The 25,306-nt window shown below is 39.1% G+C and overlaps 1 protein-coding gene across 1 annotated transcript in view; it reads right to left on the bottom strand.

Moving 5' to 3' along the window:
* Positions 1-25,306, bottom strand: part of SPRYD3 (SPRY domain containing 3) — a 76,431-nt gene that overhangs the window by 48,690 nt on the left and 2,435 nt on the right. The gene's annotated exons all lie outside the window — the stretch shown is intronic.

The raw sequence follows: 25,306 nt of genomic DNA, 5'->3' as shown, positions 1-25,306 counted from the left end.
CGAAATTATTCACGCATTTACAACCTGTTGATAGATGTAACTAGTTTAGCCTTGGTCCAATCTACTAATATCCTGCCCATAACCTGGTCGGACGATGCCATGATTTGCTGCTCACTGAACTGGCCCACTTCTCAGAGACAGGAACGTACATGGAGGCTAGATGAATCATTACTGTCCGACCCAATGACACAGATTCAAATTCAAAACAAACTCGAATCCTATTTCTTGATCAACTCCACCCCTGATGTTTCTCCTCTTCATGTATGGGAAGCACATAAGTGCGTAATAAGAGGGGAACTAATTGCAATTAAAGCAGACAGAAACAGACAAAACTCACTGGTACTTAAAAATGTATTGGAAGAACTAGAAAAATTGCAGGATACCCACAAAAGACATCCCAAAGCCCATTCACTACTTGAACAGATACAACACAAACAAAACCAGTTGGCCCTTCTGTCATGAATTGGATCTGCTCATTGCCGTGTCGCCGCGGCTCACAGATCCCCTCTGTATCACGTCACGTTGCCTAGCAACGTGACGCGGTATCTGGCTCTCCTCCTGACGTCAGAGTCTCCCTGCCTTCAAATCTCGGCGGGAGATCTGAATTTGCGCCCGTTTGTTTTCTCTTTTCTATCTCCCGGACCGGACCTGTAAGTGAGTAATTCTTTTTTCTCCTTGCCTGAATCCTTGCCTGAATATTCTCTGCCAGTTTGCCTAAACCTGCTAATAAGGATTTTATGTTTGTTTACTACCTGCATACAAGGACATTTGCTTTATCTGCTAAAGGGAATATCTGTTTGTTTGATAATCATCATAAAGGGACATTTGCTTTATTCAAATCTAATAAGAGGAGGATATTACTGTTTGTTCATTAACCTGCTTAAAGGAACATTTGCTTTATTCAAACCTGATAAAAGGAATCTCTGTTTGTTTGCTAACCTGCTTAAAGGGACATTTACTTTATCCAAACCTGCAAAAAGGAACCTCAGTTTGTTTACTAAACCTGCTTAAAGGGACATTTGCTTTATCCAAACCTGCTAAAAGGAATCTTTGTTTATTTACTAACCTGCTTAAAGGGACATTTGCTTTATCCAAACCTGCTAAAAGGAATCTTTGTTTATTTACTAACCTGCTTAAAGGGACATTTGCTTTATCCAAACCTGCTAAAAGGAATCTTTGTTTATTTACTAACCTGCTTAAAGGGACATTTACTTTATCCAAACCTGCCAAAAGGAATCTCAGTTTGTTTACTAAACCTGCTTAAAGGGACACTTGCTTATCCAAACCTGCTAAAAGGAATCCTTGGTTATTTACTAACCTGCTTAAAGGGACATTTGCTTTATTACTTGCTAAAGGAATTTCTCTTAGTTTATTTATCTTCTTAAAAGGACATTTGCTTTCTTCAATCCTGAGTGGGTCACGTCCAGGATATTTCTCAGTGTGCTAGCGTGTGTTTTTTACTTTTCACGCTAGCAGTTGGGTTGAATCCTGAGCTGGTCCTTTACGGCTGACATTACAAACGGGCCATAAAAATGGACCCCACTGAATTATCCATGGCCGTGACCCACCAGGGACAGTTATTGGGATCTCATGCTACCCACTTACAATCCTTGGACGCAAAGTTGGATCAGATAACTATTTTACTTCAGAATATGGCTGCTCCTATACCTCCTAATCCTATTCCTTTGGATCCCTCTCCCCCTACGAATCCTACCAATCAGACACAAGCTCAGCTCAGTCCCAGGATACCTCTTCCGGACAAATATGATGGGAATCCTGAGGATTGTAGGGGTTTTTTGAATCAGTGTCGCCTTCATTTTCGGAATAGTCCAGTTCTCTTTGCAACTCCCTCCTCTAGAATCACTTTCCTTATATCCTTAATGAAAGGTAGAGCCTTAGCCTGGGTATCACCTTTGCTTGAAAAGAATGATCCAATACTCCAGGATGTGGATACATTTCTCTCTGTCTTTTCAAATGTCTTCGATAAGCCAGGGAGGTCTGCCGCTGCTGAAGCTTCTCTTCTAGACTTACGACAAGGTGGTCAACCTGTATCTCAATATGCTATTGAATTTCGCACTCTAGCTTCTGAGACTACCTGGAATCAGGGAGCTCTTAGAGCAGCTTTTCGCAAAGGACTCTCTGAACGTCTCAAAGATGAGTTGGTCTATCGTGAAATCCCAGAATCTCTAGAGGCTCTGATAAATCTTTGTATTTGTCTCGATTCCAGATACCGCGAACGCCAACAAGAAAGAGAGAGAAATCAGAAAGCTTCTAATCGTCCTTTTCGTCTGGTACCTCGTATCTCTAACCCTTTAACTCCCGCTTCTCCACCTTCCGATCAGACTGAACCAATGGAAATTGGCACCATTAGATTAACTGAAACTGAACGTCTGAGGAGACGATCTCTTGGACTGTGTTTATACTGTGGCCTTAAAGGACATTTATTAAAAGATTGTCCTACCAGACCGGTAAAAGCCAGGGCTTAACTTCTGTCCAGGGAACTAAGTTAAGCCAAATAGGATCTCATTCCCTCAATAATAAACTTTTTGTCCCGGTTACTCTTCAAATTGGAGGAGACAGGATTCATACTCAAGCTCTTATTGACTCTGGTGCTGGAGGAGTCTTCATCGATTCCACATTTGTAACTACTCACTCTATTCCATTAAGCAAAAAGGAATATTCTATTCCAGTCTCCACTGTTAGTGGAGATCCTTTGGGTCCCGGACTTATCCAGTTTGCTACTAGACCCATTCTCTTTTCTGTTGGAATTCTTCATTCAGAGACAATATGTTTTGATGTAATCTCGACTCCTCAATTTCCCATAATATTGGGTCTTCCCTGGCTCCAGTTACATAATCCTGTATTCTCCTGGACTCAAGGCGAACTCATTTCCTGGGGATATACTTGTCAAAATAGGTGTCTTCAGATTCCCACGAAAGTGCCTCTCACCATTGCTCTCACTATTGACACCTCTGGGTCGTTACCCACACCTTATCAAGATTACGTTGATGTTTTTTCCAAGAAAGAAGCAGAACGTCTTCCCCCACATCGTACTTTTGATTGCCCCATTGATCTACTTCCTGGGGCAACCTACCCTCGTGGCAAGACGTATCCGCTCTCAAGGCCAGAGAATGTTGCCTTAGAGGAATATATCCAAGATAGTTTGGCTAGAGGTTTTATTCGACCTTCCTCTTCTCCTCTTGGGGCTGGTTTCTTTTTTGTGGGAAAGAAGGATGGAGGACTGCGACCTTGTATTGATTATCGGGGTTTGAATCAAATCACAGTCAAGAATAGTTACCCTCTGCCTCTTATTCCTGAACTGTTCACTTATCTTCAAGGAGCTACAATATTTACCAAACTGGACCTTCGTGGTGCTTATAACCTTATTCGCATGCGCAAAGGAGACGAATGGAAGACAGCCTTTAACACTCGATTTGGGCATTATGAATATCTGGTTATGCCTTTTGGGCTGTGTAATGCCCCTGCTGTTTTTCAACACTTCGTCAATGAGATCTTTCGGGATTTTTTGAACTCCTTCGTCATTATCTACCTTGACGATATTTTAATTTTTTCTCACAATTATCAAGATCATGTACACCATGTCAGGAAGGTTTTGCAACGGTTACGAGACAATCATCTGTTCGCCAAATTGGAGAAATGTTCATTTCATCAAAAATCCATACCCTTCTTGGGTTATGTAATATCTGAATCTGGATTTGAAATGGATCCGAATAAACTTTCTTCCATTTTGGATTGGCCTAGACCTGATTCTCTTAAGGCTCTACAACGGTTTCTTGGCTTCGCCAATTATTACAGGAAATTTATCAAAGGATTTGCTACTATTACTTCTCCTCTCACGTCACTCACTAGAAAGGGGCAAGATTGTAAAAAGTGGTCCCCAGAGGCTATTAAGGCCTTTGAGTCTCTCAAAAAGGCCTTTTCTTCTGCACCCATACTCCGTCACCCAAATCCGGATTTTCAATTTATCCTAGAAGTGGATGGTTCTTCTGTTGCTGCTGGGGCTGTTCTTTCCCAACGAATACCTGACACGGGTAAGATTCATCCTGTAGGTTTCTTTTCCAAGAAATTTACTTCTTCTGAATTAAATTATGACGTTGGCAATAAGGAATTATTAGCCATCAAGATGGCTCTGGACGAATGGAGGCATTGGTTGGAGGGTACTACCTTTCCATTTTCCATACTCACGGATCATAAAAATCTTCTTTATCTCCAAACTGCCAAACGATTGAATTCCAGACAAGCTCGTTGGTCTTTATTCTTTTCACGTTTTAATTACAATCTTTCCTATATACCTGGTTCTAAGAATATAAAAGCGGGTGCCTTATCCAGGCAGTTTCAATCTACCTCTACTCCAGAATCTGGTACCATACTTCATCCACAAGAAGTCATAGCTCAATTATCAACCTCTTGTTTACAGGAGTTACAGTCTGCTCAAAAGGATATTCCTTCTTCCTTTAAATCTCCTGACGGTTTATTATTTGTTCCTGAACATCTCCGTCCAAAGATTCTCCATTGGGCTCATGATAGTCCTCTCTCTGGACATCCTGGCGTCAGTAACACGACTCGGAATCTTAAACAGTATGTCTGGTGGCCTACTCTCTCTCAAGATGTTAAAGATTACGTCTCAGTTTGCACTCAATGTGCTACAAATAAAGCTCCTCGTCAACTCCCTTCTGGTTTACTTCAACCTTTACCCATTCCTCACCAGCCTTGGACCCATCTATCTATGGATTTTATTACAGACCTTCCTCTTTCTGCCGGAAACAACACTATTTTAGTGGTGGTTGACAGGTTTACGAAGTCTGCCCATTTCATTCCTTTGCCTGGTCTTCCATCTGCCAAGGGACTTTCTGAGCTTTTCCTTTTGCATATCGTGAGATTACATGGTTTTCCTTTGGACATCGTTTCCGATAGAGGGGTACAATTTGTTTCTCGGTTCTGGAAATGGCTCTGCAAACATTTTGGCACTACAATCTCTTTATCAACCTCTCATCATCCACAGTCTAATGGTCAAACCGAGAGAGTAAACCAATGTCTGGAGACTTACCTTAGACATTATGTGGACCATCATCATTCTAATTGGACTCGTTATCTTCCTTTAGCGGAGTTGGCTCATAATGCTCGTTACAATTCATCTCTTCAATCTTCTCCCTTTTTTGCAGCTTATGGATTTCAACCCAGAACATTTCCTCTGTATACTTCCTCTTCTGAAAATCCTGCTTCTGATCAAACTGCTCGGAGATTAACTCGACATTGGCGTATAATACGTGATCTTCTTTCCAAAGCTTCTAAAAGATACAAGTTTTTTGCTGATCGCAGACGGAAAAAGGCTCCTAATTTTCGTCCTGGAGACAAGGTGTGGATTTCTACTCGTCACCTTCATCTCAAGCAACCTTCTATCAAATTGGGGCCTCGATATGTGGGTCCTTTCCGAATACTGGGTCAAGTTTGTTCTACTGCATATCGAGTTGCTCTTCCCAAGACTCTCAAAGCTCACCCTGTGTTCCATGTTTCTCTCCTGAAACCGGTGAAATCTAATAGATTTTCTAAATCTCTACCCAACCCTCCGCCTCTCTTGGTACAGGGACAGCCTGAGTTTGAGATTGCTCACATTCTGGATTCCAAACTTCGTGGCAAGAAACTATACTATCTCATCCATTGGAAGGGTTATCCGGTCACGGAACGGACTTGGGAACCAGCCCGGCATGTTCACGCCCCTGCTTTGATTAAGGCCTTTCACAAAGCTTATCCTGCTAGGCCTGGTCCTGTCCCCCGGAGGGGTCCTTGAGAGGGGGGTGCTGTCATGAATTGGATCTGCTCATTGCCGTGTCGCCGCGGCTCACAGATCCCCTCTGTATCACGTCACGTTGCCTAGCAACGTGACGCGGTATCTGGCTCTCCTCCTGACGTCAGAGTCTCCCTGCCTTCAAATCTCGGCGGGAGATCTGAATTTGCGCCCGTTTGTTTTCTCTTTTCTATCTCCCGGACCGGACCTGTAAGTGAGTAATTCTTTTTTCTCCTTGCCTGAATCCTTGCCTGAATATTCTCTGCCAGTTTGCCTAAACCTGCTAATAAGGATTTTATGTTTGTTTACTACCTGCATACAAGGACATTTGCTTTATCTGCTAAAGGGAATATCTGTTTGTTTGATAATCATCATAAAGGGACATTTGCTTTATTCAAATCTAATAAGAGGAGGATATTACTGTTTGTTCATTAACCTGCTTAAAGGAACATTTGCTTTATTCAAACCTGATAAAAGGAATCTCTGTTTGTTTGCTAACCTGCTTAAAGGGACATTTACTTTATCCAAACCTGCAAAAAGGAACCTCAGTTTGTTTACTAAACCTGCTTAAAGGGACATTTGCTTTATCCAAACCTGCTAAAAGGAATCTTTGTTTATTTACTAACCTGCTTAAAGGGACATTTGCTTTATCCAAACCTGCTAAAAGGAATCTTTGTTTATTTACTAACCTGCTTAAAGGGACATTTGCTTTATCCAAACCTGCTAAAAGGAATCTTTGTTTATTTACTAACCTGCTTAAAGGGACATTTACTTTATCCAAACCTGCCAAAAGGAATCTCAGTTTGTTTACTAAACCTGCTTAAAGGGACACTTGCTTATCCAAACCTGCTAAAAGGAATCCTTGGTTATTTACTAACCTGCTTAAAGGGACATTTGCTTTATTACTTGCTAAAGGAATTTCTCTTAGTTTATTTATCTTCTTAAAAGGACATTTGCTTTCTTCAATCCTGAGTGGGTCACGTCCAGGATATTTCTCAGTGTGCTAGCGTGTGTTTTTTACTTTTCACGCTAGCAGTTGGGTTGAATCCTGAGCTGGTCCTTTACGGCTGACACCTTCTTTTAGGTTTGGAAGCCAAACGTAGAGCCCTTTTCCTTAGGAGGAGATTCTACGAGGGGGGAAATAGACAGGGCAAATTGCTGGCACGTCTGTTAAGAAATAAGTCCTCTAGAGGATATATTATGTCTATAAAAGATAATAAAGGAAAGGTCTGGTCCACATCTAATGATATTGCTAACAATTTCAAAACCTATTACGAGGATCTTTATAATTTAGACAGAAAATCTATCCCACCTTCCCCTGTAGATATTAATAACTACCTAGCCTCACTTCAACTTCCCTCCGTGACAACGGACCAGAAATCTGATTTGGAATCGCCTTTTACTTTAAAAGAATTACAGAAAGCCCACCCGGCAAAGCTCCAGGCCCGGACGGTTTTGGCCATTCATACTACTCCAGATTTATCGATATTCTTGCCCCTCACCTCTTGGCCCATTTTTCTGACATCGACAATAATAAATCCTTCCCTCCCCATTCCCTCCAAGCTCATATCTCTGTAATCCCGAAACCAAATAGGTCTCCCGATCTTATCCCCAATTATAGACCGATTTCTCTGCTAAACGCAGACATTAAAATTTTTGCCCAAATAATAGCTATTAGACTAAACCAACACCTCCCATACCTTATCCACCAGGACCAAGTTGGGTTTGTCCCTTTTAGGGAGGCAAAGGACAATACGGTGCGTAATCTTCATCTCTTATGGCACTCTAAAAAACAGGGCCATCCCGTGATATGGCTTTCAACCGACGCGGAGAAGGCCTTTGACTGGGTGAGGTGGTCCTTTCTCAGGGCTACTCTTCACCCTAGCGCCCGAATCTCTTTAAATGGTATACTTTCCCTCCCCTTTCCGATATCGAATGGCACCAGACAAGGGTGTCCCCTATCCCCTGTATTGTTTGTTTGTCTCTTGGAGACTTTTGCGGCCAAAATTAGACAAAACCCGAATATTAGGGGTATAACGATTGGAGAAGAGACCTATAAATTATCCCTCTTTGCGGACGACGTGCTGTTTTCCCTTACTACTCCTGACAAGTCAATTCCCATCCTCTTAGAGGAACTATCACTTTTTAATAAACTAACTTTCTCATCAATTACTCTAAGTCTGAATACCTAGGGGTCTCATTGCCATATGCCCTTGCCCAACATATTGAATTAACTTGCCCCTTCCGCCGGTGCAGAACCTCCCTACGATACCTGGGCATAAACCTTACTGATAATTTAAGTTATACACTGACTCCAAATTATGTTCCTCTTAAACTATCTCTGGAACGTGAGCTCTCATCTTGGCATTCTAGACATCTTTCCTGGATTGGCAGAATTAATTTGATAAAAATGACTGCCTTCCCCAGACTTTTATATGTATTGTATTCAACTCCTTTATATGGAAAGGTGGGCACTCTAGAATAAAAAGATAATGTTGACTCCCCGTATTCATGGTGGATTGGGGTCCCCAACTTAGAACTATATAGATCCACTATATACATTCAAAGTATTCTTGACTGGAGGCTACATAAGACTCGGAAAAGGTGGATTCTCCTAGAGGAACATTTCCATACAGACCTAAACCTACACTCCATTTGCTGGTCCCCCAGTTTTGAAAGCGTAATTAAAAACATAGATAATCCTATTACCAGAGAGATACCCTAACTCAGTGGGAGAGAGCAAATGGATTGAATCCATACCTCTCCTCCAAGCCTTCCCCGCTTACTTCGTGGCTACATAACCCAGAATTCACCTTGACTGACCTGGGGCCTCATGTCTTTGACTCTACCCCCTATCCCGACGTTGCTGTACATCACCTTTCAGAGAATGAGAGTCTATACTCACAGACAAAACTCCAGGAACTGAATTTTAGCTGGGCTCATAACTGGTTTAAGTATAGGAGAGTCCACCACTATATCACAACCCACAAACATCAACATAACATGCTTAGACCCATGACTAAGTTGGAGATATTGTTATCTTCTACTATCCCTCTAAACCATACCCTATTAAAGATTTACTCAATCTTAACTCAGCCCCCCCTGGTAATCTACCTAGTACTGTTGAGTCTTGGGAAAGGGAACTAGGAGTTATTCTCCCCCAGACAGCATCCTCTATATTTACAAACACTAAATCGTCCTCTTCATCGGCAGCGCTGGTGGAGATGAACTATAAAATTCTCCATAACTGGTATTTCACCCCCAGAAGTTTACATAAATTGTATCCCACAACTGGGAACCGCTGTTGGCGCTGCGGCCATGTGGGAAGTGGCATGGGCCATATGTTGTGGTGGTGCAACTGCATAAACCTATTTTGGAGAGCTGTCATAGGAGAGATTGAGAAGATTTTCCAGTTATTATTACCCTTAGACCCGCTCATATATCTTCTGAACAAGCATATTAAGCTCCCCTCCAAAGCACACAGTATCCTGTTCCGCATATTTACAAATAGCGCTAAGTCACTCATTGCTAAAAATTGGAAATCCCCGGACCCTCCAGATATTACATTGTGGAGAAATAAGGTTACTGACCTTATAGAATTGGAGGAATATAGATCCTTCCGATTAGACACTAGAGACCTTTTTATCATTGCCCAAGACATGTGGGCCCAATATATAAATTGAGTTGGAGACCTACCTTCACTTACATACTAATAACCTATCTAATATTCAGTCATATTCATCTGTGGAGACGAAGACTTATTACCAGTTACATGTATATGCTCTTGTACAACCCTTTATATCAATCTGGTTGGCACAACTTCCTGGCCTAATTGGCCGCCTTTTTATATGTTTTTGTTTTATTTTATTTTATTTTTCTTTTAAGAAAAATTGATCACTGTGTACTGTTAACGTAAATTTTGTTCTTGCATTGTCGACTAGACTTTGTACCTTTTTTGAAACTATCTCAATAAAAAAAGAACTTGGACTAAAATAAGGACAGGACAAAGTTTACTATCACTTTAAGAAGGGACTCAACAAACCTAGGCGCCATGGCTCCTAACTTTTTGAGTTATTGTCCATATAAAAAGTGTCACTTAAAGAACAGTGAAATGTAGCAGACAGTGCAACATTTTACACAGTGACTACTTAGATCACAGCACAAATTAAAGAAACACCTTGAGATTTTTATTTAAAATGTTTAGTTATGGGGGGCGGAGCCAACTATGAAGCTATCCAGTCGCACATTTCAACTGCTCCTGCTATAATATGTATACAATGCAATTTTAAGGACTGTTCTAGCTTATTAATTGAATCCTTTTATAATACTGACCGGCATAAGTGCCTTGGGAACCTAATTCTACTGTGAGCTCCGCGAAATTGACAACATTTTGCGACTTTGGGACACTTAGATTGTGGCAACTCTGAAATCGGCCATCTTGGGCCCAACATTATTCCTAAGCCAAGCGCCCTCCGCTCACTCCAATTATGCAAACTGCGGAGCAAATTATGAGTGACATATACACCTTTCTTGATGGGTGCTATAGTGTATTTGAACAACTGTCCTTTTTGTCATCCAAGAGGATTGAAAGCACCCCTACGGACCATGCTGCTCATTCACCCAATCACATGGCTACCCCGGCAAGGTACGACGCTTTGGGGCCCCGGCGTCCTCTACCCCCTCATTGCAACAGTTTAGTGGAGGAGTGTGAGCATGCTGTGGATTACCTGTTCTGGAACGCTGCTATAAACAAGACACCCGTGGCTGGACACGCAACGCCCCCAGAGGCTACTCATCCTGTTAGTACGTCCGCACACATAGCGCTTGACTCGGCGCTGCGACACAGACAAGCGGAGAGCAGGCCACTAGAGATCTCTTCTAAGAATTATGACAACAGTTACAAGACCCCAGAGGTGTACAGCGCTTATCTCGCTACAAAGGCAACGAACGTACATGCTCTTTTTTGTGCCCCGATGTCTGTACCGTCATCCACCCAACGGCCTAGCCCCAGCCACCGCAATGGTCAGCCACACAGAGGCGTGATTTATCCAGAGCTGATGGGTCTTACTCATGCGGTTTCCCTTGATGGCGGCCGTTTTGCGATGCAGAGCTTAAGTGAGTTTGGCTACTTGTCTTCTTGGCATTTGATGCGTTGTTATTACTTACCACTCTTTGGACGGGCTGACTCCAGGCATGGTATTGGATAGTGGAAGCCTTTTTCCTCTTTTCTCAATGCAGCACTGAGGAAAGTTTGATTCTGTTTGAGACTGTAATTTCCCTGTGGACAGGTATCGCATACAGGCTACTAAATCACCATATTACCTTTACTTATAATGCATACAGCATATAATACACTCACTTTTCCTCTCTACTTATACGAAGTTCTGGACACTAGTTTTTCAGCTGTGTCTAGCTGTTTCATGCGTACAAAGCTTTACGGATGAGGATTGTTTATTTCATTTGTAAAATTATATAGGATCTAAAGGATTTATGTTGATTACCATACCTAGCTCTGCTGCCACATATAGCTTAGCTGGATTCATGGACTTATACCTAAAATGTCTACAGCGAGTATGTTGTTACTATTCTACTAATGTTTTAAGGTCTCTTAGCATACTACTTTGAGCTGCTGCGTTATTGATTTATGAGCATCTTGCCCCCTGGACTATCTTAAGATAACGCCATCATGGCTGATTGTTTCATCTTACATTTGTATTATGCCTCTACAATCTTAGTTTAATGATGCTGTTTATAATTTAATATTGTCATTTTAAGGTTCCCAATGTTAACATTTGTTCAAGTTTCACACTAGTGATCGTTAAATTTCTTTTGATTTAGACCAGCTGTGGGCTATGCATATACTATATGATTCTTAGGTTACTGGAACAGTAGAGGTACCCTTCAAGTTTCTAGGTCTGTAGGAAGCTGAGATAACCATGTCACAAATAGTTATATGCACTTAGCTTTTTCTTTTCTTGTATATTACACTAATGTGAAATATTTAGTGTAGGGTATACATTTGAATACACAATCATTTTTACATCTCAAATGATCCCTATACACCTACATGACCTAATTATCTTGTCTTTCTGCTTTGATGTGCCTTTGGGCTATGCTTATAATTTTATCAAATAGAGGTCAGGCTGCCGCGGCCGAGGCAGCAGGGCTCTCTTTTCCTCCTCATATTAGAATGACGCCAGCCCCAATCTACACTTATAAGCTATACGACAGGTTGCTACCCTCATATACAATCATCTTCCATTCAGCACTCTCATTATAGCCATTTATTACATACTGCCCATTATGATACCTGCCCCCTATATATATACTGATTACTATATTCAAACTTCCACCTCTCCCCCCCACCCCCTCTTATTATTACTGCTGTTATTAGCAAAAATAACTTAATAATGCACCCCCTATTTAGAAGACTTAAAAACACGACTTATCTTGCCTATGTCGTAATCTGCCCATTTCCATTTACATATTCCATTACCATACTAACTATATTTCTCTACTTGTAATCCTGACCATCCCTGCCTTATGAGATGTCACACTCTCTTCCAGCATTCAGTATGTTATTTTATTGTGAGCTGGACCCACACTCTTGCCATCGTATATAACTCCTTTCCTCATGCTACTACAGTTGAGCCTCATAACCCATAATTCATATTGGATCTTTTATTTTAGAGCTTTAGACCCTCCTGTGTCAGGTATAACAATGATTTGCCACACAATTGACTCAACTCCATGTACACCCTAGCAACAGATTTGCCTGCAGGATCTTCCACCTAGATATTCTGCCTGACTTTAAGGTATTGTGTGCACTACGCTATTTGTACTATCACCTCCCCCCCTCATACATATAATGTACCTCCTTAGCAAGGAGAGTTAAAAAGGCGGCTTATCTTGCCTATGCTGCACCTCCCTTACATTTTTCATTCGCAAGTCTTGCAGTACACCTCATTATTGACTCTGTTTTCCCTCTCCAGCCCTGCAAGTTAATTTATCATCTTTTCTTTTCCCATGTTAAATTTCAGTTTCTTTTCAATTCACCGCAACAAGTATAGTCCATCATATTACGCACATATAAGAAAGCATCTCCTCGCTACAGTATTCACACTCTACTGAGTTGATAATTACCCATTGGCAGTAGTGGAGGGCAACATAATGGATAAAAAGAGGTTCATATTCTCATATGTACTACAAATTCCCTATGGTTTTAAAAGTTTCTTATTGTTATGATATCCTTGCATTGTAATTCTCAACGATATGCCATTCATTGTATTTGTTGTACACTAGTTCACAATTGTATTTTATGAAAACCTCAATAAAAAACTTATTTAAAAAAAAAATAAAAAAAATGTTTAGTTATGCATAATGAAACAACTTTTTAATATATTTTCATTATTTATTTTAACTCTTTTCAACTAATTTAGCTCTGAAAATTGATCAATTTCAAATTTTTAGAAAATGAAATTCACCCTGCTGACTTCTAAAGGCTAACCCTGAAACTGGAAAAGAAACAATTTATGTAAGAACTTACCTGATAAATTAATTTCTTTCATATTGGCAAGAGTCCATGAGCTAGTGACGTATGGGATATACAATCCTACCAGGAGGGGCAAAGTTTCCCAAACCTCAAAATGCCTATAAATACACCCCTCACCACACCCACAATTCAGTTTAATGAATAGCCAAGTAGTGGGGTGATAGAAAAAGGAGTAAAAAAGCATACAAAAAAAGAGGAACTGGAAATATAATTGTGCTTTTATACAAAAAATCATAACCACCAGAAAAAGGGTGGGTCTCATGGACTCTTGCCAATATGAAAGAAATTAATTTATCAGGTAAGTTCTTACATAAATTATGTTTTCTTTCATGTAATTGGCAAGAGTCCATGAGCTAGTGACATATGGGATAGAAATACCCAAGATGTGGAAGTCCACAGAAGAGTCACTAGAAAGGGAGGGATAAAATAAAAACAGCCATTTTCCGCTGAAAAAAATTAAATCCACAAAAAATAAGTTTTTCTCATAAATTAAAAGAAAAAAAAACTTAAAACATTAGCAGAGGAATCAAACTGAAACAGCTACCTGAAGAACTTTTCTACCAAAGACTGCTTCAGAAGAAGCAAATACATAAAAATGGTAAAATGTAGTAAATGTATGCCAAGACCACCAAGTTGCTGCTTTGCAAATCTGATCAACTGAAGCTTCATTCTTAAAAGCCCAAGAAGTGGAGACTGATCTAGTAGAATGAGCTGTGATCCTCTGAGGTGGGGACTGTCCCGCCTCCAAATAAGATTTATGAATTAAAAGCTTTAACCAAGATGCCAAAGAAAAGGCAGAAGCTTTCTGACCTTTCCTAGAACCAGAGAATACAACAAATAGACTAGAAGTCTTCCTGAAATCTTTAGTAGCTTCAACATAATATTTCAAAGCTCTTACCACATCCAAAGAATGTAAGGATCTCTCCAAAGAATTCTTAGGATTAGGATACAAAGAGGGAACAACAATTTCCCTACTAATGTTGTTAGAATTCACAACCTTAGGAAGAAATTTAAACGAAGTCCACAAGACAGCCTTATCCTGATGGAAAATCAGAAAAGGAGACTCACAAGAGAGAGCAGACAATTCGGAAACTCTTCTAGCTGAAGAGATAGCCAAAAGAAACAACACTTTCCAAGAAAGTAGTTTAAAGGATTAGTCAACAATACAGGGCACCATTACAATTCAATTCTGCCTAAAAAAATAATTATGTTGAGCTGTACCTTTTTAATTAACTGCAGGCTCCATAAACAATTTTTTTAAACTTTTTGCTGCTTTCCCTGTCCTCCATGGTCACGTGGATGTGGTTCACAAATGTAAAATGCATATACGTATAAGCATTTTCCTTTCAATGTGCATGCAAAACCGGAAGTGGTGACGTCACCCATCACCAGCACATCGGGACCGTGCTTCTTTGGTGGAGCAGTGCACTGTCCACAGGAGCAGAAGAGCGCCTGCATGACATGAAGACAGAGTGTCTTTCTTCCAGTATGTCACTGTAATGCAGGTACGTTTGGTGCTGCTCTGGGCTGCTCTAGATCTATTACAAGTATGTTAAGGGTAAATATGAGTTTACTTGCCATGTGCAACAATTATATACAGAGGGTTAGCTATAATATGGGAAGTTGCATTACACAAGGAGCAGCAATAAAAATGCACTTAGATGTGGAATAGAAATAAATAATTTATTCAAGGCAATTAATATTAATTACTAAATAAAACTAAAATGATAGCAATTAATAATAATGCAAAGTAACTGCACATCCTTTGTTGAAGAGCAGTAATGCATTACTGGGAGCTAGCTGAAAGATAGTTGTGCATTACAGCTCTTCAAAAAAGGCAATTAGAGAAGGTGGGAAATTAGGTAACACTTTTAAGCATCCTTTGTTGAATAGCAGTAAGGCACTACTGGGAGAGACTTGCTGTTTGGTGGCTGATGAAGATTGGATTTTAGTATTAGGGCATTACTGCTCTTCAACAAAGGACACTTTTAAGTATGGTCAATTTAGCCTTATTCTCTTTGGTTCCTTTGTTGAAGAGCAGTAATGCATTACTGGGAGGAAGTTGAAAGACACACACACATATACATACATATATATATACACACATATACATATACACACACCGCTGTTAAAATGGCAGGTTTCTGTGATGTAAAAAAATGAGACAAAGATAAATCATTTCAGAACTTTTTCCACCTTTAAATGTGATAGTACACATATATATATATATATATATATATATATATATATATATATATATATATATATATATATATATATATCCAAGCAGTTTCCAGATCAGCCCACCAAGGGACAGCAGCCTGGGTGCAGATATAGATAGCATATGTAACAGAGGTAAATGCACTCTCAAGAAACTCCTGAGAGTGCATTTACCTCTGTTACACACACACATATATATATATATATATATATATATATATATATATATATATATATATATATATATATATATATATATATATATATATATACATACAGGGAGTGCAGAATTATAAGGCAAATGAGTATTTTGACCACATCATCCTCTTTATGCATGTTGTCTTACTCCAAGCTGTATAGGCTCGAAAGCCTACTACCAATTAAGCATATTAGGTGATGTGCATCTCTGTAATGAGAAGGGGTGTGGTCTAATGACATCAACACCCTATATCAGGTGTGCATAATTATTAGGCAACTTCCTTTCCTTTGGCAAAATGGGTCAAAAGAAGGACTTGACAGGCTCAGAAAAGTAAAAAATAGTGAGATATCTTGCAGAGGGATGCACCACTCTTAAAATTGCAAAGCTTCTGAAGCGTGATCATCGAACAATCAAGCGTTTCATTCAAAATAGTCAACAGGGTCGCAAGAAGCGTGTGGAAAAACCAAGGCGCAAAATAACTGCCCATGAACTGAGAAAAGTCAAGCGTGCAGCTGCCAAGATGCCACCAGTTTGGCCATATTTCAGAGCTGCAACATCACTGGAGTGCCCAAAAGCACAAGGTGTGCAATACTCAGAGACATGGCCAAGGTAAGAAAGGCTGAAAGACGACCACCACTGAACAAGACACACAAGCTGAAACGTCAAGACTGGGCCAAGAAATATCTCAAGACTGATTTTTCTAAGGTTTTATGGACTGATGAAATGAGAGTGAGTCTTGATGGGCCAGATGGATGGGCCCGTGGCTGGATTGGTAAAGGGCAGAGAGCTCCAGTCCGACACAGACGCCAGCAAGGTGGAGGTGGAGTACTGGTTTGGGCTGGTATCATCAAAGATGAGCTTGTGTGGCCTTTTCGGGTTGAGGATGGAGTCAAGCTCAACTCCCAGTCCTTCTGCCAGTTTCTGGAAGACACCTTCTTCAAGCAGTGGTACAGGAAGAAGTCTGCATCCTTCAAGAAAAACATGATTTTCATGCAGGACAATGCTCCATCACACGCGTCCAAGTACTCCACAGAGTGGCTGGCAAGAAAGGGTATAAAAGAAGAAAATCTAATGACGTGGCCTCCTTGTTCACCTGATCTGAACCCCATTGAGAACCTGTGGTCCATCATCAAATGTGAGATTTACAAGGAGGGAAAACAGTACACCTCTCTGAACAGTGTCTGGGAGGCTGTGGTTGCTGCTGCACGCAATGTTGATGGTGAACAGATCAAAACACTGACAGAATCCATGGATGGCAGGCTTTTGAGTGCCCTTGCAAAGAAAGGTGGCTATATTGGTCACTGATTTGTTTTTGTTTTGTTTTTGAATGTCAGAAATGTATATTTGTGAATGTTGAGATGTTATATTGGTTTCACTGGTAAAAATAAATAATTGAAATGGGTATATATTTGTTTTTTGTTAAGTTGCCTAATAATTATGCACAGTAATAGTCACCTGCACACACAGATATCCCCCTAAAATAGCTATAACTAAAAACAAACTAAAAACTACTTCCAAAACTATTCAGCTTTGATATTAATGAGTTTTTTGGGTTCATTGAGAACATGGTTGTTGTTCAATAATAAAATTAATCCTCAAAAATACAACTTGCCTAATAATTCTGCACTCCCTGTATATATATATATATATATATATATATATATATATATATATATATATATATATATATATATATATATATATATATATATACACACACATACATATACACACACACATATACACACACAACAATTTATTATTTCAACAATAATAATAATAATAATAATAATAATATTTGTCTATATTGTATATATGTGGTTGTTGCTGTGTGTGTGTATGAAATATATTCATATTTATGTATATAAGTACATATGAAATATAATTATTTAATGTTATATCTATATATAATCATGTTATGACATTTCTATAAACGAAGGGTTTATGTATGTGATATTAATTTTTTTTATTTTGTTTGGCAAACATTACGTAGAGGTCAGAAGATTGCTTTAAATAAAAAAAATAAAAAAGTAATTTGCGTTACAGAAGATCTCATTCAAGGTATTATTTCATGCTGTGCCTGCTTGTAATTTATAAAGACGATGGTGCAGACCCAAGGGGGGGGTCACGTGCACACTTACATGCACACACAATGTGGAAAAAAATGCAAATAGGCTAATCTTGGATTGGAAGACAAAACTTGTCACTCATAGTGAGCCCATCCTCCTCTAGGCGTGGGAGTGGTCAAGCCTCAGAACAATTGGTAAAACAGACAGCATAAAAGTAAGTTTTCTAATAATTTTACTATCTAAGTTTTTATTTTGAATGCTCATATACATTATAAACCTAATCATCTATGTGGCTGTATATTTATTTTGGTTTTGTGTTTTGTGCTGTGTTGACTGGTCCTTTAATATCCAAAGAATGCATAGGCTCAAAACGAGGAGCCTGCAAAGTCTTCAAAACCAAATTAGGACTCCAAGGAGGAGAGAATGATTTTATAACAGGCTTGATACAAACCAAAGCCTGAACAAAACAGTGAATATCAGGAAGCTTAGTAATCTTTCTATGAAATAAAACAGAAAGAGCAGAGATTTGTCCCTTCAAAGTACTTGCAGACAAACCTTTGTCCAAACCATCCTGAAGAAACTGTAAAATTCGAGGAATTCTAAAAGAAAGCAAGGAGAATTTATGAGAAGAACACCATGAAATATAGGTCTTCCAAACTCGATAATATATCTTTCTTGCAACAGACTTACGATCCTGTAGCATAGTATTAATCTCTGAGTCAGAGAAACCTCTATGACTAAGCACTAAGCGTTGAATTACCATACCTTCCTGATGGAAAAACGGCCCTTGAGACAGAAGGTCTGGTCTTAGAGGAAGTGGCCAAGGCTGGCAACTGGACATCCAAACAAGATCCGCATACCAAAACCTGTGAGACCAAGCTGGTGCTATTAGAAACACATATGATTGTTCCACAATGATCTTGGAGATCACTCTTGGAAGAAGAACTAGAGACGGAAAGATATAAGCAGGTTGGTAAAACCAAGGAACTGCTAAAGCATCCACCATCTCCGCCTGAGGATCCCTGGACCTGGACAGGTACCTGTGAAGTTTCTTGTTTAGATGAGAAGCCATCAGATCTATTTCTGGAAGACCCCACATCTGTACAAGTTGACAAAATACATTTGGATGGAGAGACCACTCCCCCGGATGTAAGGTCTGACGGCTGAGATAATCCGCTTCCCAATTGTCTACACCTGGGATATGCACCACAGAAATTAGACAAGAGCTGGATTCTGCCCAAGAAAGTATCCAAGATACTTCTTTCATAGCTAGGGGACTGCGAGTCCCACCCTGATGATCGACATATGCCACAGTTGTGATATTGTCCGTCTGAAAACAAATGAATGGTTCTCTCTTTAACAGAGGCCAAACCTGAAGCGCCCTGAAAATAGCACAGAGTTCTAAAATATTTATTGGTAACCTCGCCTCTTGAGGTTTCCAAACCCCTTGTGCTGTCAGAGTTTCCCAGACAGCTCCCCAACTTGAAAGACTTGCATCTGTTGTGATCACAGTCCAGGTAGGACGACAAACAAAAGAGGCCACCTGAATTAAACAATGATGGTCTAACCACCAAGTCAGAGAGAGTTGAATGTTGGGATTGAAGTATATCAATTGTGATATCGGAGTATAATCCCTGCACCATTGATTCAGCATACAAAGATGTGGAGGTCTCATATGAAAACGAGCAAAGGGGATCGCGTCCGATGCTGCAGTCATGAGACCTAAAACTTCCATGCACATAGCCACTGAAGGGAATGAGACTGAAGGTTTCGACAAGCTGAAACCAATTTCATTCATCTCTTGTCTGTTAAGGACAGAGTCATGGACACTGAATCTATCTAGAAACCTAAATAGGTGACCCTTGTCTGAGGAATCAAGAAACTCTTTGGTAAATTGATCCTCCAACCATGTCTTTGAAGAAACAACACTAGTTGATTTGTGTGAGATTCGGCTAAATGTAAAGACTGAGCTAGAACCAAGATATCGTCCAAATAAGTAAACACCACAATACCCTGTCCTCTGATTACAGAGGCACTGTGAACCTTTAAAAAGATCCTTGGAGCTATTGCTAGGCCAAATGGAAGAGCGACAAATTGGTAATGCTTGTCTAGAAAAAGAGAATCTCAGAAACCGATAGTGGTCTGGATGAATCGGAATGTGAAGATATGCATCCTGTAAGTCTATCGCGGGCATATAATGAAATTGCTGAACAAAAGGCAAAAAAGTCCTTATAGTCACCATCTTGAAAGTTGGGACTCTTACAAAACAATTCAAAAACTTCAGATCCAGAACTGCCCTGAATTAATTTTCTTTCTTTGGGACAATGAATATATTTGAATAAAACCCCAGACCCTGTTCCTGAAACGGAACTGGTATTATTACCCCTGAAAGCTCTAGATCTGAAACAAACTTCAGAAAAGCCTGAGCCTTAACCGGATTTGCTGGAACGTGAGAAAGAATATTCTCACAGGAGGTCTTACTCTGAATCCTATTCGATACCCTTGAGAGACAATATTCTGAATCCACTGATTTTGAACAGAATCTGCCCAAATGTCTTGGAATAATTTAAATCTGCCACCCCACCAGCTGAACTGGATCAAGGGCCGCACCTTCATGCAGACATGGGGGCTGGCTTTGGTTTTTTAAAAGGCTTGGATTTATTCCAACTTAAAGAAGGTTTCCAAAAGGAACCAGAGTCTTTAGGGGAAGGATTGGTTTTCTGTTCCTTGTTCTGTCGAAAAGAACGAAACTGATTAGAAACTTTAGATTTACCCTTAGATCTTTTATCCTGAGGAAAAAACTCACTCCCCCGTAGTGATAGTTGAAATAATTGAATCCAACTGAGAACCAAATAAATTGTTACCTTGGAAAGAGATAGTAATCTAGACTTAGATACCATGTCAGCATTCCAAGATTTGAGCCATAAAGCTCTACTAGCTAAAATAGCTAAAGACATATATTTAACATCAATTTTGATGATATCAAAAATAGCATCACAGATAAAATGATTAGCATGTTGAAGCAAACGAACAATGCTAGACAAATCGGGATCTGTCTCCTGTTGCGCTAAGCTATTAAACCAAAAAAGGTTGATGCAGCCGCAACATCAGCCATAGCAATGGCAGGCCTGAGAAGAAAACTAAAATATAAATAAGCTTTCCTTAAATAAGATTCAAGTTTCCTATCTTTAAAATAAGTACTGACTTCCATAGGAATAGTAGTACGTTTGGCAAGAGTAGAAATAGCCCCATCAACTTTGGGGACTTTTTCCCAAAACTCTAATCTAGCCACTGGCAAAGGGTACAACCTTTTAAACCTAGAAGAAGGAATGAAAGAAGTACCAGGCTTAATCCATTCCTTAGTAATCACATCAGAAATAGCATCAGGAACTGGAAAAACCTCAGGAGTAACCACAGGAGGTTTATAAACAGAATTTAAATGTTTACTAGTTTTGATATCAAGAGGACTAGACTCCTCAATATCCAAAGTAACCAACACTTCTTTCAACAAGGAACAAATATACTCAATCTTGAAAAGATAAGTAGGTTTGTCAGTGTCAATGTCTGAGGTAGGATCTTCTGAATCAGAGATATCCTCATCAGAGGAGGATATTGCAGTATGTTGTCGGTCATTAAAAATGCCATCAAATTTATGAGAAGTTTTAAAAGACCTTTTATGTTTATTAGAAGGTGGATTAGCAGACAAAGCCTTCTGTATCGCATCAGCAATATCATTTTTCATATCAACGGTGATATCATGTACATTAGATGTTGAAGGAAGAACAGAAACATGACAACGGTTACATACTACAGCTGGAGATATAATCTCAGCTAACTTACAACAGATACACTTAGCTTTGGTAGGACTGTGATCAGGCAGCAGGGTTCCAACAGTTGCTTCTGAGACAGGATCAGATTGAGACATCTTGCAAAATGTAAAAGAAAAAACAACATTAAAGCAAAATTTACAATTTCCTTATATGGCAGTTTCAGGAATGGGAAAAAATGCAAACAGCATAGCCCTCTGAGCATATAGAAGGCAAGAGGCATATAGGAAGTGAGGTGAAAAATAAACTAAATTTTTTGGCGCCAAGTATGACGCACGACGCAAAAGAAAGTTGAAAAATTTTTTGACGCCAACAACATCCAGAAATGACGCAACTCGCGTCATAACAGACGCAACTTCGTGCAAGGAAACCTGGCGTCAACTAAGACGACGGAAATTACGAACTTGCGTCATCAAAGACTTACCTTTGCGCCAAAAATGATGTAATAAATAACAGCATTTTGTGCCCTCGCAAGCCTAATTTTGCCTGCAAAATTAAAAGAAACAGTCAATTTGAAAAAAAGGACTATACCCCAGGTAAGACAAATAACTTCCTAAACATGCTTCCCAAACTGAAAATCTGCAAAAGGAAATATACATAGACCTGACTCATGACAAATATAAGTAAAATACATATATTTAAAACTTTATATTAATACATAAAGCGCCAAACCATAGCTGAGAGTGTCTTAAATAAGAAAAACATACTTACCGAAAGACACCCATCCACATATAGCAGATAGCCAAACCAGTACTAAAAAAGTATCAGCAGAGGTATATAAGAGTATATCGTCGATCTGAAAAGGGAGGTAGGAGATGAATCCCTACGACCGATAACAGAGAATCTTTGAAAAGATTTCCTGTGAGGAAAACCATAAAATCAATAGGCGATACTCCCTTCACATCCCTCTGACAAACACTGTACTCCAAGAGGAATTGGGCTTCAGAATGCTTAGAAGCGCTTATCATAGAAGAAATCATAAAAATCAAGCACAAACTTATTTCAACACCTCCATAGGAGGCAAAGTTTGTAAAACTGAATTGTGGCTGTGGTGAGGGGTGTATTTATAGGCATTTTGAGGTTTGGGAAACTTTGGTAGGATTGTATATCCCATACGTCACTAGCTCATGGACTCTTGCCAATTACATGAAAGAAATGTTGTTGTTTTTTTTACTAACTTTGAAACAGTGACTAGCCTTGTCATCTGTGGACTAAAGCCCAGATTAGCTCCTCCAAATAAGGCGAATGTGGAGTTTGGCTATTGGAAAATAATTGCAGTAAAAATTATAGTTAAATTTGTTTTAAAAGCGTTAGGGACACTTAAGTCAAAACAAACTTTTATGATTCAGAAAGAGCAGCAGTTTTAAGACACTTTCCAATTTACTTCTATTATCAAATTTTACACACAGTCTATTTATACACACACTTTCTGGGGAACAAGATCCTACTGAGCCTGTGTACAAGCTCACAGGGTATACATATACTAGTCTGTGATTGGCTGATGTCTGTCACATGATACAGTGGGCCGGGAAATAGGGGAAAAAATAAATTTGACAGAAAAAGAAAAAAAAATCTACTGCTTTTGTGAAATTCAGAGTAGGTGTTATTGCATTGTCTTTTTACGATACACTTGTTAAATTATGCAATTCTACTGCATTGAGTGGTCCTTTAAGTGAAACTGAACCCACATTTTTTTCTTTCATGATTCAGATAGAGCATACAATAGAGCATACAATTTTAAGCAACTTTCTAATTTACTCCTATTATAAAATAGTCTTTGTTCTCTTGCTATCTTTATTTTAAAAGCAGGAATGTAAATCTTAGCAGCCAGCCCATTTTAAGTTCAGCACCATGGATAGTGCTTGCTTATTGGAGGCTTACATTTACCCACCAATAAGCAAGCATAACCCAGGTTCTCAACCAAAAATGCGCCGGCTCCTATGTATCACATTTCTGCTTTTTAAATAAAGATAGCAAGAGAAGAAAAATTGATAATAGGAGTAAATTAGAAAGTTGCTTCAAATTGCATGCTCTATCTGAATCGTGAAAGAACAAATTTGGGTTTAGTGTCCCTTTAAGGCTAATATGTTATTTATATAGCAACACAACAGAAATGTCTTATAAATTAAAGGGACAGTAAACACCTTGTTATTACATTTTCTTCCTGATTGGTAAAACCAAAAGAGAACAGGAACATGAATTATGTCGGCTTTTTATGTTATGTGTGCCTGAACTGCTCTTGATTTGTAACACCTTGTAAATAGTGCTAATAAAATGACATTGTTAAACGCTTTAAAAAAGAAAATTATGGCAGTGGTAGACAAATCTGTTCAAAATTTAGAAGCTAGACAGTAGTATTTGTAAATACTTATAGATATATGTAGAATCCGCAAAAAGCTGGCTCCTTGGTTTATCGAGCTCTGAATTATGGATATATGAAATGCAAATAAAAAAACTTTAATGTCCCTTTAACATGACATATCAAGCTAAGGTGCACAAATTCAAAATATATCATTACAAGTAATTCTACCTTTATAGATCATGTGAGACTGTCTAAAAATACAAATAAAAAAAAAATAACCAATAATGCAGAAATCTTAATGAATCATAAACTAGAAGATGTTATAGCACTAAATCGTATAATTTGTTCCAAAATTCTCACGAGTATTTGTAGCCAAAGTTAGTAGTACACAAGGTTTATTTTAAGATATTAACAATTGTATATATTATAAATAAGGTTCTTTTAATTTGAGAACCAAACTGCTATAATATTCAAAAGCTTTAGTAAACACTTATAAATTACAATATTATTTTGCAACTTTTGCTCTAAGTTAACATATTAGGTGGGTGTGGGAAAAAATGATTGTATTATTTGGAGGAGCTAATCAGATCTTAGCTAGCTACTGTCATTTTATTAGCAAAATTTCCATTGTTCTGAATTTTTTATACTAAAATTTCTGCTAAGGTCAATAAGGGACCAATATGTAGCAGGTTTAGGTTTGTGCATTTCCAGTCCTCAGAACTGAAAAACTGCTAATTTAAATTACAGGAAAGGGGGGGGGGGGTGCATAATAAATCACCTTAGTGAATTACAAAGTTGTTTTGCTTTGCATTAATAACTATTTTATACTACAATCTCAAAATGTTTATTGTCCCTGACAACAAAAACATTTTTACTTTTTCCAATCATATAAATACATTATTTTACTAACACTATTTAGGGCTCGATTTACCAAAGCCCTACGGCTGCAAGTTCTCACAAGAACTTGCTCGCCGTAATTTAACAAGCAGCAGTCACCAGACTGCCGCTTCCCTAACCTCTTCGCCACCTCTAAGGTGGCGAATTTCAATCTCCGCGGTCGAGTCTGACCGAGGAGATTGACAGCTCCTGCCCACGCACAGCCAATCACGCGCGGGCAGGAGCTGTCAATCTCCTCGATCGTTTGCAAAGGTGATTACCTGCGGGTAATTTCGGCCCGCCACAGGCGAGCTGAGGCGCACAGGGGCGCGTATACGGGCCCCTGTCTGCCTCAGCTTTGATAAATCTAGCCCTTAATATAGACTAGATAATGTATAACATGTATGCTGAACTATGTTAGCACTGATAGTTTTGTATATCATTGCAATTTGTCA

Source organism: Bombina bombina, chromosome 3 (genome assembly GCF_027579735.1).
Source record: "Bombina bombina isolate aBomBom1 chromosome 3, aBomBom1.pri, whole genome shotgun sequence".
Lineage (NCBI taxonomy): Eukaryota > Metazoa > Chordata > Amphibia > Anura > Bombinatoridae > Bombina > Bombina bombina.
This window is presented reverse-complemented; position numbering and strand designations above follow the sequence as displayed.